This window comes from Bombina bombina, chromosome 6, assembly GCF_027579735.1.
Source record: "Bombina bombina isolate aBomBom1 chromosome 6, aBomBom1.pri, whole genome shotgun sequence".
Lineage (NCBI taxonomy): Eukaryota > Metazoa > Chordata > Amphibia > Anura > Bombinatoridae > Bombina > Bombina bombina.
The window spans coordinates 402,128,200-402,143,209 of record NC_069504.1 but is presented as its reverse complement, the minus strand read 5'-3'; positions in this window follow the sequence as shown (position 1 = coordinate 402,143,209).

Below are 15,010 nucleotides of genomic sequence, written 5' to 3'. Positions count from 1 at the left end.
CAGTAATACCCATAGAAGCAAAATTAGGTTTAAATTAATTAACATAGGTTACACAAAATATGTTGGAGAAGATACCTCAACTTAGCAATTAACACAGCTAACATTGGAAGGACCCAGCTTCTAAGGCAGATTCAGGACAGAATCAGAAAGCTTCATTATAGCATAAAACTACAAGCAAGTAGAAAAATACATAGACAGTTATACAATTATATATCCCTAAACAGAGAATTCTCCAAGTAAGGGAAAGACAAATTTCAAAACAGAAAAACTTTAAGCCTAAAACTACAAAAAAGTAGTTAAAGTATAAAAGAATATTCATAATAAAGTACTTTTGGGAGCTAGAACAGTACGAACTTGGTCTGACTACATCAGAACATAAAAACAAGTATCACATAAATATGCTGGGAGAGATAAGTCCACTTGCTTATAAGAACACATTTTAACATTGGTAATAAAAGTGTTAAGATACTTTAGCCTCCAAAGTAGGACAGAATCAGAAGTTTCCATTATAAAATCATGATAAATATCCCCAAAAGAAAGAGCTGCAAAAAAGAGGAATTGCATTACCCCCTCCTAAGAAACCTTCATCAAAAAAGGTGCACCAAAAAAATGCCCCAAAACAATGGGCAACAAATATAAAATAAAAATATGCTACCCCCTCAAATAAATGAGGGGTAATATAATAATGATCTGTCCCAAGGCCATATATTAAAATATATAATCTTGCCCAAATATAAGGTTCATAGAGTGTTTGAAAAAATAAACAGTACTTACCAATAACACTCTTTTGCTAGAAACACTAACGGGAAACCAGTCCAGTACTGAAAACATATCAGCAGAGGACATACTATAGGACTAATTTGTAAACCCAGTAGAAAGAGGCAAAAGACAAGTCCCTACGACATCCGTGGGAAGTCAGTAGCTAAAATTCTCATGGGAAAGAAAAAAATAGTCACAACCTGTACTCCTTAACTTCCCTCTGACAAACACTGTATTCTGAGAGGAAATGGGCCTCAAATCAATCTGAGAACCCATCTCAACGAAGAAATCAATTAAAGATCTTTACTCTTCAGTAAAGTAAAACTGTCTGAAATCTCTTGCAAATATGTTTTTTTTTTGTGTTGGATGGTCTAAAGGAAGTAAAATGGCAATATAGCTGAGGTTTATGCATTGCATTGTTTTTCTTTTTCTTTAAAGATGCTTATATGTATGACACCTGTAGATCAGTGTTTCCCAACTCCAGTCCTCAAGACCATAAACAGGCCAGATATTCATTATATCTTAACTAGAGCACAGGAGAAATAATCTGCTGATCAGTAACCATATTACTAACCTGCTCTCATCCTTCAGATTATTTTTTCACCTTTGCTCTAGTTAAGATATAATGAAAATCTGGCCTGTTAATGGTCCTGAGGACTGGAGTTGAGAAACACTGCTGTAGATGACACTGTTCAACTTTATGATAGATGAAATAAGATGGCTAAGAAGAGACTAAATGCCTAAATTAATACCTAAATTAATTAAAGTTGGTGTGGTAGTAGGGTTGCCACCCGCCCCAGTATCACCGGGACAGTCCCGGTGTGACCCTGCATGTCCCGTAACTACACTGAAATGTCCCGGGCTAAGTGCTCCCCTGGTGAGCAAAGATTTTAAAAAAATTAGGTAGCCAGGTGTAAGGATTCCAGTTCACTTTTTCCAACTTTCCTCATATGGATTCCAGTTCACTTTTTCCAACTTTCCTCATATGGATTCCAGTTCACTTTTTCCAGCTCTCCTCATCACCTGTTCTCTCCTTACCTGATTTAAGTCATCACATGACTGCAGACAGGTGCTTAGTTATTGCACTTGTAGCAGCTATCAGCAACCCTGCTAACCTATGCTACTATGTGAATGTCCAAGCTCCAAATACAACTTAATTATAAATCCTCTGCATTTCATCGGATTATAGAAAAAGACAGCGTCTCCCGCTGTCAATCAACTGGTCCGCTCCACCTTCTAGCCAGAACTCAGCTCTGCTCATTTGCGGTCACAGCGCTCAGCTGCCAGTATCATCTGCTGTGTCTCTCCGCTCCCAAAATTATTAAGGGGATTACTTACCAACTTATATTACTGCAGTGACTTCCTTGTTCTGTTATTGGATCTCCTCCTACCTCAGCATCCTGTAAGTCTCTCTTGCTGTGAAACTTCTATCTACTTGTTACAAGTGAAAACACCTTGAACCTTACACTATGTACATAACTTCACTGCTGTGATTGGGGACATTATATTTTCCCATTTACCTCTTACTTCAAAGTAATCTTTTCACCTTATTCCAAACAGTCTATGCTAATTAATAGCCTGTTATATAAGGTGATACATTTCAACCATTTATAAGTCTGCAGTTGCGATCCTCTCCCTTCTTTACAAGGCAACAAATATACAGGCCTCACAGAATAACTAAGCCACAGTTATGGATCCAGCAGACTTGCCCAATATAGTTTACAACCTATCCCATAGAGTGGATGAACTCACTCAGGGTATGAGGGAGCTAAAGGCTGAAAATGACGGTTTAAAGAAAGCAATTAAAGACATAACCTCGGCTAAATCACAATCTACTAATTCAACAGTGGAACCTCATATATCGTCTCCAGAGCCGTTTAATGGGGATAGATCATTATACCGTCAGTACAGAAATGCTTGCCTCTTAACTTTTAATCTAAAACCTATCACTTACCCTAATGACAGAGTGAAGGTTTTAACTATGATATCTTACTTATGCGGGGAACCCCGCATTTGGGCTGACACCCTTTTCGAGACTAATAGTCCTATTCTATCTTCGTTGCAATCCTTTCTCGCTGTTTTGGATGAGTTGTACTCAGATTCAAATGTACAACTCACAGCTGAGACTAAACTCAGGAAACTAAAACAAGGCAACCGGCCTGTTGAATGCTATATAACTGATTTTAAACAGTACGCCACTGACAGCCATAGCATTGAAAAACCAATTTCGCCTTGGCTTGCCGGATCAAGTGAAAGACGAACTTGCTCGCACGGAGCTCCCAGATTCATTGGAAGGCCTCATTAGACTCTCTATGCAGATTGATCGGAGGCTGAGAGAAAGTCTGAACGTCATTATGGAGATACCATACATAGAAGGCCTGCTATCTCGGCTCAACCACCTCATTTATCCGCTTCGAGCCACTCTGAGCCCATGGAAATAGGAGTCTTCAGAGGTCCTCTTTCCTCAGAAGAGAGATTCAGAAGAAAATCTAGAGGCTTATGTATGTACTGTGGTTCTCCTTCTCACTCGATCCGCGAGTGCACCTCTCTACACAAGAATAGAAACAGTAAGTCTTGCCCTTCTCTGACTTCTTTGATTGTGCATGATCAGCCAGCTCATTGTCTTTTACCTCTCTCTTTGCAGTGGGACAACAGGCATATGAAGACAGAGGCAATAATTGACACAGGAGCACAAGCAAATTATATTGATGCTTCCCTTGTATCTAAAAATAAAATCCCTCTGAGCAAAAAATTGTGTCCTGTTTCTATTAAGGTAGTAGATGGTTCTGAAATCTCATTGGGTCCTATTACTCACCACACCATTCCCATCCTTGTTACTACTGTTGGTTTACATCAGGAATACATCACCTTTGATGTTATTACTTCACCTCTTTTTCCCATAGTTTTAGGGATACGGTGGCTTCAGTTACATGAACCTGATATCACCTGGAGCAGTCTACAGCTTGAATTCAACTCATCCTATTGTAAACAGACCTGTTAACAACATCACTCCTTGCTTCATCTGTCGGAAACCACTCAGATTCCAAAAGTCTATTTGAAGTTTTCGAATGTATTCAGCAAAAAAGAAGTGGAAACTCTCCCCCCTCATCGCTCACACGACTGCCCTATTGATCTAAAATCCGGCACTTCACCACCTTTCGGTCATCTCTATCCACTGTCACAACCAGAATTGGATCACCTTAAGTCCTACCTGGATGATAATTTAAAGAAGGGTTTCATCCGTCCTTCTGTCTCTTCTGCAGCATCTGGATTTTTCTTCGTCAGAAATAAGGATAATTCTCTACGCCCTATCATCGACTTTAGAGAATTAAACAAAATAACCATCAAGAACCGCTATTCGTTGCCACTTATACCGGAATTGATTGAAAGACTTCAACATGCTAAACTCTTCACTAAACTGGACTTAAGAGGGGCTTATAACCTTGTTAGGATAAGGGAGGGCGACGAGTGGTTGACCGCCTTTCGAACTCGCTACGGCCTTTTCGAATATATCTGGTCATGCCGTTCGGCCTCACCAACACGCCCGCAACCTTCCAGTTTTTTGTGAATGATATCTTCCACGATCTACTTGATGTTTGTGTAATAGTGTACCTGGACGACATTCTGATATATTCCAACACCCTTGAAGATCACATAAAACATGTCAGCTGGATCCTCTCTCGACTTCAAGTTCATCGACTTTACGCTAAGTTGGAGAAATGTGTTTTCCATACAACCCAGATTGACTTCCTTGGATACACTATTGGACCACTTGGCATACAAATGCAAGAGAATAAAGTGGAGTCCGTCAGAACCTGGCCTCAACCTAAGAATAGGAAGGATTTGCAGCGCTTCCTTGGATTCAGCAATTATTACAGGAAGTTTATTAGAAATTTCTCTCATAAGGTTAAACCTTTGACAACACTCACTAGTGTTTGTGTTCCTTTCCATTGGAACGATGCGGCAACCAAAGCTTTTCAATCACTAAAAAATTATTTTACCTCTGCTCCAATTCTGCAGTTTCCTGATCCCTGTCTATAGTTCACTCTTGAAGTGGATTCCTTGGACTATGCGGTTGGAGCGATACTGTCACAACGTAAAGGTCTCAAGGAACCCCTTCACCCTGTAGCGTTTTACTCAAAGTTGCTCTCACCTGCAGAGATGAATTACTCCATTGGTGACAAGGAGCTACTTGCCATTAAAAGGGCTTTCGAGAACTGGAGACACTTGTTAGAGGGCACGTCTCTTCCTATTCTGATTTATACTGATCATCGCAATCTTGAATTTTTACAAAAAAAACAAAACACTCTCAGGCAGACAAGTCCGTTGGAGTTTATACTTCAGCAGATTTAATTTTAAAATCATTTACAGACCTGGCACAAGGAACGGTAACGCTGATGCGCTTTCCAGAAGGGATCCAAGACCAGTAAACTCCCAAGAGCCCTCATCGATTATTCCAGCTGAAAGATTCCTCGGTCTATTATCTACTATTGAATCACAAGTGCAACATTCTCTACTCACCGATACAGATATACCTTACCACCAACTCACCCTCCGCAATAATTTGTACTTCCATGGAGAGAAGTTGTACATACCAAAAGATCTTAGGAATTATGTAATTAGACAACATCATAACCCACCTCTTGTTGGTCATCCTGGCATTAAGAAAACTAAATCTCTTCTTGACCGTTTTTACTGGTGGCCAGACATGGTTTCTACAGTTAAAACCTATATACAAGACTGCACCATCTGCATTACTTCTAAAAAGGATAGGAATAAACCTTATGGTCACCTCTTACCCATTGCAATACCCAACAGACCTTGGCTTCACATAAGTATGGACTTCCTAGTGGAACTGCCCTTAAGTACTGGTTTCAATACCATACTTGTTGTCACAGACATACTGACTAAAATGGCCATTTTCATTCCTTTCCACAAACTGCCAACTTCCAGTGAAACAGCCCAACTGTTTCTGAACTCTGTCGTCAGACACCACGGTCTTCCAACTACTATAACAACTGACAGAGGAACTCAGTTTACCTCTAAATTTTGGAAACATCTCTCTCAACATTTGCAAATTGATCATCGTTTAAGTTCAGCTTTTCATCCCCAGACTAACGGGCAAACAGAGAAGCTAAACCAATGGCTCGAGCAATATCTCCGCTGCTACTGCTCATATCACCAAACCAACTGGGCTCATTATCTGTACATGGCTGAGTTTGCTTATAACAATTCCAACAACAGTTCCACTAACCTCTCACCATTCTTTGCAAATTATGCTTTTCACCCCAATTTCAGGATGCAGGATAGCCAAGCAGTTAACTCTCCAAAGGTTGATGAGCTTTTGCAAACCATTGCTGAGAATTTCCACTTCCTTAAAAGGAACATACAAAACGCTCAAGCCTCACAGAAGAAGTACTACGACTTACGGAGGAGACCTGCTCCCGCATATTCTGTTGGAGATAGGGTTTGGCTCTCCACCAAAAACATCAAAATACCAGTTCCTTGTAAGAAACTTTCTGGTTTGTATATCGGTCCATTCCCTTTTATCCGAGTAGTCAACCAAAATGCTGTCACTTTGGATCTGCCGCCCAGCATATCAGTTCACCCGACCTTCCATGTGTCGCTCCTGAAACCAGCCACTGATTCTACACCTACCTCTAGTGTCCTACCTCCTCTGGCTTCCCCCTTGGACTCTGACACTTTTGAGGTTCTGGATATTCTTGATTCTAGAATCTACAATGGACAATTACAATATCTAGTCCGCTGGAAGGGATTCTCCCCGGATGACGACACCTGGGAACCTCACACTCACATTGATGCTCCACGCCTTCTTTCTCGCTTTCATAGGCGTTACCCTCAACGCCCTAAGCATCAAGCCAAGGATCGACTTCCTTGAGGGGGGGCGTATGTAAGGATTCCAGTTCACTTTTTCCAACTTTCCTCATATGGATTCCAGTTCACTTTTTCCAACTTTCCTCATATGGATTCCAGTTCACTTTTTCCAGCTCTCCTCATCACCTGTTCTCTCCTTACCTGCATTTAAGTCATCACATGACTGCAGACAGGTGCTTAGTTATTGCACTTGTAGCAGCTATCAGCAACCCTGCTAACCTATGCTACTATGTGAATGTCCAAGCTCCAAATACAACTTAATTCTGAATAATTGTATGATAAGTTCTAAATCCTCTGCATTTCATCGGATTATAGAAAAAGACTGATTTACTTCTGCAAACTTACTCCATTTTATCCTGGAACTGTTACCTACGGATCTGTTTTCTCACTGCACCTCTGCAGCGGATTACAAAAGCTTTTCTCCTGCTAACAGCCTACTGTCCCCAGAGACTCCCTTCTCAAAGGAGTACCTCTCAGGTCTGTTTAACAAAGATTTCCTCTGCCTATGATAAGGACTTACTGCCTGTCACACCGCTGTTATATTATTTTCATACAGCGTCTCCCGCTGTCAATCAACTGGTCCGCTCCACCTTCTAGCCAGAAATCAGCTCTGCTCATTTGCGGTCACAGCGCTCAGCTGCCAGTATGTTCTATTATTGGATCTCCTCCTACCTCAGCATCCTGTAAGTCTCTCTTGCTGTGAAACTTCTATCTACTTGTTACAAGTGAAAACACCTTGAACCTTGCACTATGTACATAACTTCACTGCTGTGATTGGGGACATTATATTTTCCCATTTACCTCTTACTTCAAAGTAATCTTTTCACCTTATTCCAAACAGTCTATGCTAATTAATAGCCTGTTATATAAGGTGATACATTTCAACCATTTATAAGTCTGCAGTTGCGATCCTCTCCATTCTTTACAAGACAACAAATATACAGGCCTCACACCAGGGGAGCTCTTTATTGTTATTTTTAGATGTTCAAATGCTTTATGTGATTGTGCAGTTGATCCCTCTAGACAGTGGAGGAGGCGGAGCACATAGTCGGTCCTCTTCTAAGAGGATTTAGAGGATAGCGACTACATGGTGAGTGTGTTGCCTATGTAGTTCGTAATGTTAACTGTAGATTTTTAGTGCGCTTTGTTTAGAGATCGTAACATGATGCTCCACAGTCTCTATCTGTATGTCTCTATCTGTATGAAGAGGGGGAAGCTGCCAAGCCTTCGATATGTGATGACAGTAATAATAAAATCTAAGGGAAGAGTCCGCTCTGTGTGTTGGGCGAGACTCTCAGCCTGGGGACTTTTATATCTATTCCTACTGATTAGGTCCCTGGTTTCAGAAACGAGTGGGTTAATAGTTTCCTGCCGCAAGCCGGGTTTGTTTTTTTGGCGCACTTGTGTGTAAATACTGATAAGGTCCTCAGCTTAGTTATTTTCCCTGTGGCAGAATGCTATAATAGCATTAAATTGTATATTCCCAATTTATTAATGGGTTTAGCGACATGCCTTCACACAGTACAGGATTTTATATAATGCCCTTTATTTGTATGTTCTGCGATGGTTAACTTTAATGTTGCCTCTTATTGAGTTACTTGCAGACAGACTGTATACTTAGCTGTGGGAAAGGTAGCAAGGCTATGTCCACAGCTGCACAAAAAGACTTTGTTGTAAGGGTTAATGGGATGCACTTTTTCCACACTATCGCCTAGATTTAGAGTTTTGTCGGTAACGACCCGCGTAGCTAACGCATGCTTTTTTTTCCCCGCACCTTTTAAATACCGCTGGAATTTAGAGTTCACATAATGGCAGGGTTTTCAGTGCGTTAGGCTCCAAAAAGGGAGCGTAGAGCATAATTTAACGCCACTGCAACTCTAGATACCAGCGGTGCTTACGGACGCGGCCAGCTTAAAAAACGTGCTCGTGCACGATTCCCCCATAGGAAACAATGGGGCTGTTTGAGCTGAAAAAAAAACCTAACACCTGCAAAAAAGCAGCGTTCAGCTCTTAACGCAGCCCCATTATTTCCTATGGGGAAACACTTCCTACGTCTGCACCTAACACTCTAACATGTACCCCGAGTCTAAACACCCCTAACCTGACACTTATTAATCCCTAATCTGCCGCCCCCGCTATCGCTGACACCTGCATATTTTTTTAACCCCTAATCTGTCGCTCCGTAAACCGCCGCTACCTACATTATCCCTGTGTACCCCTAATCTGCTGCCCCTAACACCGCCGACCCCTATATTATATTTATTAACCCCTAATCTGCCCCCCACAACGTCGCCTCCACCTGCCTACACTTATTAACCCCTAATCTGCCGAGTGGACCGCACCGCTACTATAATAAAGTTATTAACCCCTAATCCGCCTCACTCCCGCCTCAATAACCCTATAATAAATAGTATTAACCCCTAATCTGCCCTCCCTAACATCGCCGACACCTAACTTCAAGTATTAACCCCTAATCTGCCGATCGGAGCTCACCGCTACTCTAATAAATTTTTTAACCCCTAAAGCTAAGTCTAACCCTAACACTAACACCCCCCTAAGTTAAATATAATTTAAATCTAACAAAATAAATTAACTCTTATTAAATAAATTATTCCTATTTAAATCTAAATACTTAACTGTAAAATAAACCCTAATTTAGCTACAATATAAATTATAATTATATTGTAGCTATTTTAGGATTAATATTTATTTTACAGGCAACTTTGTATTTATTTTAACCAGGTACAATAGCTATTAAATAGTTAATAACTATTTAATAGTTACCTAGTTAAAATAATTACAAAATTACCTGTAAAATAAATCCTAACCTAAGTTACAATTAAACCTAACACTACACTATCAATAAATTAATTAAATACAATACCTACAAATAACTACAATTAAATAAACTAACTAAAGTACAAAAAATAAAAAAGAACTAAGTTACAAAAAATAAAAAAATATTTACAAACATTAGAAAAATATTACAACAATTTTAAACTAATTACACCTACTCTAAGCCCCCTAATAAAATAACAAAGACCCCCAAAATAAAAAAATGCCCTACCCTATTCTAAAATAAAAAAGTACAAAGCTCTTTTACCTTACCAGCCCTGAAAAGGGCCCTTTGCGGGGCATGCCCCAAAGAATTCAGCTCTTTTGCCTGTAAAAAAAACCATACAATACCCCCCCAACATTACAACCCACCACCCACATACCCCTAATCTAACCCAAACCCCCCTTAAATAAACCTAACACAAAGCCCCTGAAGATCTTCCTACCTTGTCTTCACCTCACCGGGTCCCAATCTGTCCAGAAGAGGGTCCGAAGTCTTGATCCAAGCCCAAGCGGGGGGCTGAAGAGTGACGTCCATCCTCGGGCTGAAGTCTGGATCCAAGCAGCGGCTGAAGAACTCCATCATCGGGCTGAAGTCGGAAGTCCATCATCGGGATGAAGTCTTCTATCAAGCCGCATCTTCAATCTTCTTTCTTCCGGAGTGGAGCGAGCCATCTTCTTCCAAGCCTACGCGGAACATCCTCTTCAACCGACCCTACTAGCCGAATGACGGTTCCTTTAAATGGCGTCATCCAAGATGGCGTCCCTCGAATTCCGATTGGCTGATAGGATTCTATCAGCCAATCGGAATTAAGGTAGGAAAATTCTGATTGGCTGATGGAATCAGCCAATCAGAATCAAGTTCAATCCGATTGGCTGATCCGATCAGCCAATCAGATTGAGCTTGCATTCTATTGGCTGATCGGAACAGCCAATAGAATGTGAGCTCAATCTGATTGGCTGATCGGATCAGCCAATCGGATTGAACTTGATTCTGATTGGCTGATTCCATCAGCCAATCAGAATATTCCTACCTTAATTCCGATTGGCTGATATAATCCTATCAGCCAATCGGAATTCGAGGGACGCCATCTTGGATGACATCATTTAAAGGAACCGTCATTCGGCTAGTAGGCGTCGGTTGAAGAGGATGTTCCGCGTCGGCTTGGAAGAAGATGGCTCGCTCCGCTCCGGAAGAAAGAAGATTGAAGATGCGGCTTGATAGAAGACTTCATCCCGATGATGGACTTCCGACTTCAGCCCGATGATGGAGTTCTTCAGCCGCCGCTTGGATCCAGACTTCAGCCCGAGGATGGACGTCACTCTTCAGCCCCCCGCTTGGGCTTGGATCAAGACATCGGAGGCTCTTCTGGACAGATCGGGACCCGGTGAGGTGAAGACAAGGTAAGGAGATCTTCAGGGGCTTAGTGTTAGGTTTATTTAAGGGGGGTTTGGGTTAGATTAGGGGTATGTGGGTGGTGGGTTGTAATGTTGGGGGGGGGTATTGTATGTTTTTTTTTTAGAGGCAAAAGAGCTGAATTCTTTGGGGCATGCCCCGCAAAGGGCCCTTTTCAGGGCTGGTAAGGTAAAAGAGCTTTGAACTTATTTAATTTAGAATAGGGTAGGGCATTTTTTATTTTGGGGGTCTTTGTTATTTTATTAGGGGGCTTAGAGTAGGTGTAATTAGTTTAACCCCTTAACGACCGAGGACGTGCAGGGTACGTCCTAAGAAAAAAGGCAGTTAACGCCTGAGAACGTACCCTGCACGTCCTCGGTGTGGAAAGCAGCTGGAAGCGATCCTGCTCGCTTCCAGCTGCTTTCCGGTTATTGCAGTGATGCCTCGATATGGAGGCATCCTGCAATAACCTTTTACGGCCATCCGATGCAGAGAGAGCCACTCTGTGGCCCTCTCTGCACCGGACATCGATGGCCGGTATCGTTGGTGGGTGGGAGCTGGTGTGGGTGGTGGGTGGCGGCCATCGATGGCCCTGGTCATGTGGAGCGGGGGCGGGATCGTGGGCGGGTAAGTCCGGGGGAGCGCGCGGGAGCGCGCACGTGCACGAGGGTGCGGGGGCGGGCGCGTGCACGGGGAGGGAGCGGGTGGGAACGCTACACTACAGAAAAAATGTGGGACATTTAATGTTAAAAAAAAACCCCTTAGGTGTGATCTAGGTGGTGGGCGGGGGGGGGGGGGGATTGAGCAACAGAACAGAAAACAGAAAAACACAACACAACAGAAAAAAAATAAAAAAATTAAAAAAAATAAACATTTGATTGTTCAAACTGGGTACTGGCAGACAGCTGCCAGTACCCAAGATGGCCCCCAATAAGGCTGAGAGGGAGGCTTAGAGAGCTGTTTTGGGGGGGGTCAGGGAGGTTGGGGGGTAAGGGGGGATCCTAAACACAGCATATGTAAATATGCTTTTTTTTTTTCTTAAAAAAAAAACAAAAAACTTTTATTTTAGTACTGGCAGACTTTCTGCCAGTACTTAAGATGGCGGGGACAATTGTGGGGTGGGGGAGAGAAGGGAGCTGTTTGGGAGGGATCAGGGGGTGGGATGTGTCAGGTGGGAGGCTGATCTCTACACTAAAGCTAAAATTAACCCTGCAAGCTCCCTACAAACTACCTAATTAACCCCTTCACTGCTAGCCATAATACACGTGTGATGCGCAGCAGCATTTAGCAACTTTCTAATTACCAAAAAGCAACGCTAAAGTCATATATGTCTGCTATTTCTGAACAAAGGGCATCCCAGAGAAGCATTTACAACCATTTGTGCCATAATTGCACAAGCTGTTTGTAAATAATTTCAGTGAGAAACCTAAAATTGTGAAAAAATTAACGTTTTTTTTTACTTTGATCGCATTTGGCGGTGAAATGGTGGCATGAAATATACCAAAATGGGCCTAGATCAATACTTGGGGTTGTCTACTACACTACACTAAAGCTAAAATTAACCCTAGAAGCTCCCTACATGCTCCCTAATTAACCCCTTCACTGCTGGGCATAATACACGTATTGTGCGCAGTGGCATTTAGCAGCCTTCTAATTACCAAAAAGCAAAGCCAAAGCCATATATGTCTGCTATTTCTGAACAAAGGGGATCCCAGAGAAGCATTTACAACCATTTATGCTATAATTGCATAAGTTGTTTGTAAATAATTTCAGTGAGAAACCTAAAGTTTGTGAAAAAATTTGTGAAAAAGTGAACAATTTTTTTTATTTGATCGCATTTGGCGGTGAAATAGTGGCATGAAATATACCAAAATGGGCCTAGCTCAATACTTTGGGATGTCTTTGAAAAAAAAATATATACATGTCAATGGATATTCAGGGATTCCTGAAAGATATTAGTGTCCCAATGTAACTAGCGCTAATTTTGAAAAAAAGTGGTTTGGAAATAGCAAAGTGCTACTTGTATTTATGGCCCTATAACTTGCAAAAAAAGCAAAGAAGATGTAAACATTGGGTATTTCTAAACTCAGGACAACATTTAGAAACTATTTAGCATGGGTGTTTTTTAGTGGTTGTAGATGTGTAACAGATTTTGGGGGTCAAAGTTAGAAAAAGTGTGGTTTTTTCCATTTTTTCCTCATATTTTATAATGTTTTTTATAGTAAATTATAAGATATGATGAAAATAATGGTATCTTTTGAAAGTCCATTTAATGGCGAGAAAAACGGTATATAATATGTGTGGGTACAGTAAATGAGTAAGAGGAAAATTACAGCTAAACACAAACACCGCAAAAATGTAAAAATAGCCTTGGTCCCAAACGGACAGAAAATGGAAAAGTGCTGCGGTCATTAAGGGGTTAAAATTGTTGTAATATTTTTCTAATGTTTGTAAATACTTTTTTATTTTTTGTAACTTAGTTCTTTTTTATTTTTTGTACTTTAGTTAGTTTATTTCATTGTATTTATTTGTAGGAATTGTATTTAATTAATTTATTGATAGTGTAGTGTTAGGTTTAATTGTAGATAATTGTAGGTATTTTATTTAATTAATTTATTGATAGTGTAGTGTTAGGTTTAATTGTAACTTAGGTTAGGATTTATTTTACAGGTAATTTTGTAATTATTTTAACTAGGTAGCTATTAAATAGTTCTTAAATATTTAATAGCTATTGTACCTGGTTAAAATAAATACAAAGTTACCTGTAAAATAAATATAAATCCTAAAATAGCTATAATATAATTATAATTTATATTGTAGCTATATTAGGGTTTATTTTACAGGTAAGTATTTAGCTTTAAATAGGAATAATTTATTTAATAAGAGTTAATTTATTTCGTTAGATTTAAATTATGTTTAATTTAGGGGGGTGTTAGTGTTAGGGTTAGACTTAGCTTTAGGGGTTAATCCATTTATTACAGTAGCGTCGAGATTCGGTCGGCAGATTAGGGGTTAATACTTGAAGTTAGGTGTCGGCGATGTTAGGGAGGGCAGATTAGGGGTTAATACTATTTATTATAGGGTTATTGAGGCGGGAGTGAGGCGGATTAGGGGTTAATAACTTTATTATAGTAGCGGTGCGGTCCGCTCGGCAGATTAGGGGTTAATAAGTGTAGGCAGGTGGAGGCGACGTTGAGGGGGGCAGATTAGGGGTTAATAAATATAATATAGGGGTCGGCGGTGTTAGGGGCAGCAGATTAGGGGTACATAAGGATAACGTAGGTGGCGGCGCTTTGCGGTCGGCAGATTAGGGGTTAATTATTGTAGGTAGCTGGCGGCGACGTTGTGGGGGGCAGGTTAGGGGTTAATAAATATAATATAGGGGTCGGCGGTGTTAGGGGCAGCAGATTAGGGGTACATAAGTATAACGTAGGTGGCGGTCGGCAGATTAGGGGTTAAAAAAATTTAATCGAGTGGCGGCGATGTGGGGGGACCTCGGTTTAGGGGTACATAGGTAGTTTATGGGTGTTAGTGTACCTTAGAGCACAGTAGTTAAGAGCTTTATAAACCGGCGTTAGCCCAGAAAGCTCTTAACTACTGACTTTTTTCTGCGGCTGGAGTTTGGTCGTTAGATTTCTAATGCTCACTTCAGCCACGACTCTAAATACCAGCGTTAGAAAGATCTCATTGAAAAGATAGGATACGCCGCAAATGACGTAAGGGGATCTGCGGTATGGAAAAGTTGCGGCTGGAAAGTGAGCGTTAGACCCTTTAATGACTGACTCTAAATACCGGCGGTAGCCCAAAACCAGCGTTAGGAGCCTCTAACGCTGGTTTTCACGGCTACCGCCCAACTCTAAATCTAGGCCTATATCAGGGTAGCTTATAGATATATGAGGATAAAATTTTTTTGAATTCTTCAAATGTTCTTTTGTGTGTTTTATTGGTGTGGTATGCCACCCTGTGGCGTATTATATATATATATATATATATTTATATTATATTAAAGGGACACTGAACCCACATTTTTTCTTTCATGATTCAGACAGAGGATGCAATTTTAAGCCACTTTCTAATTTATTCCTATTATCAATTTTTCTTCGTTCTCTTGCTATCTTTATTTTA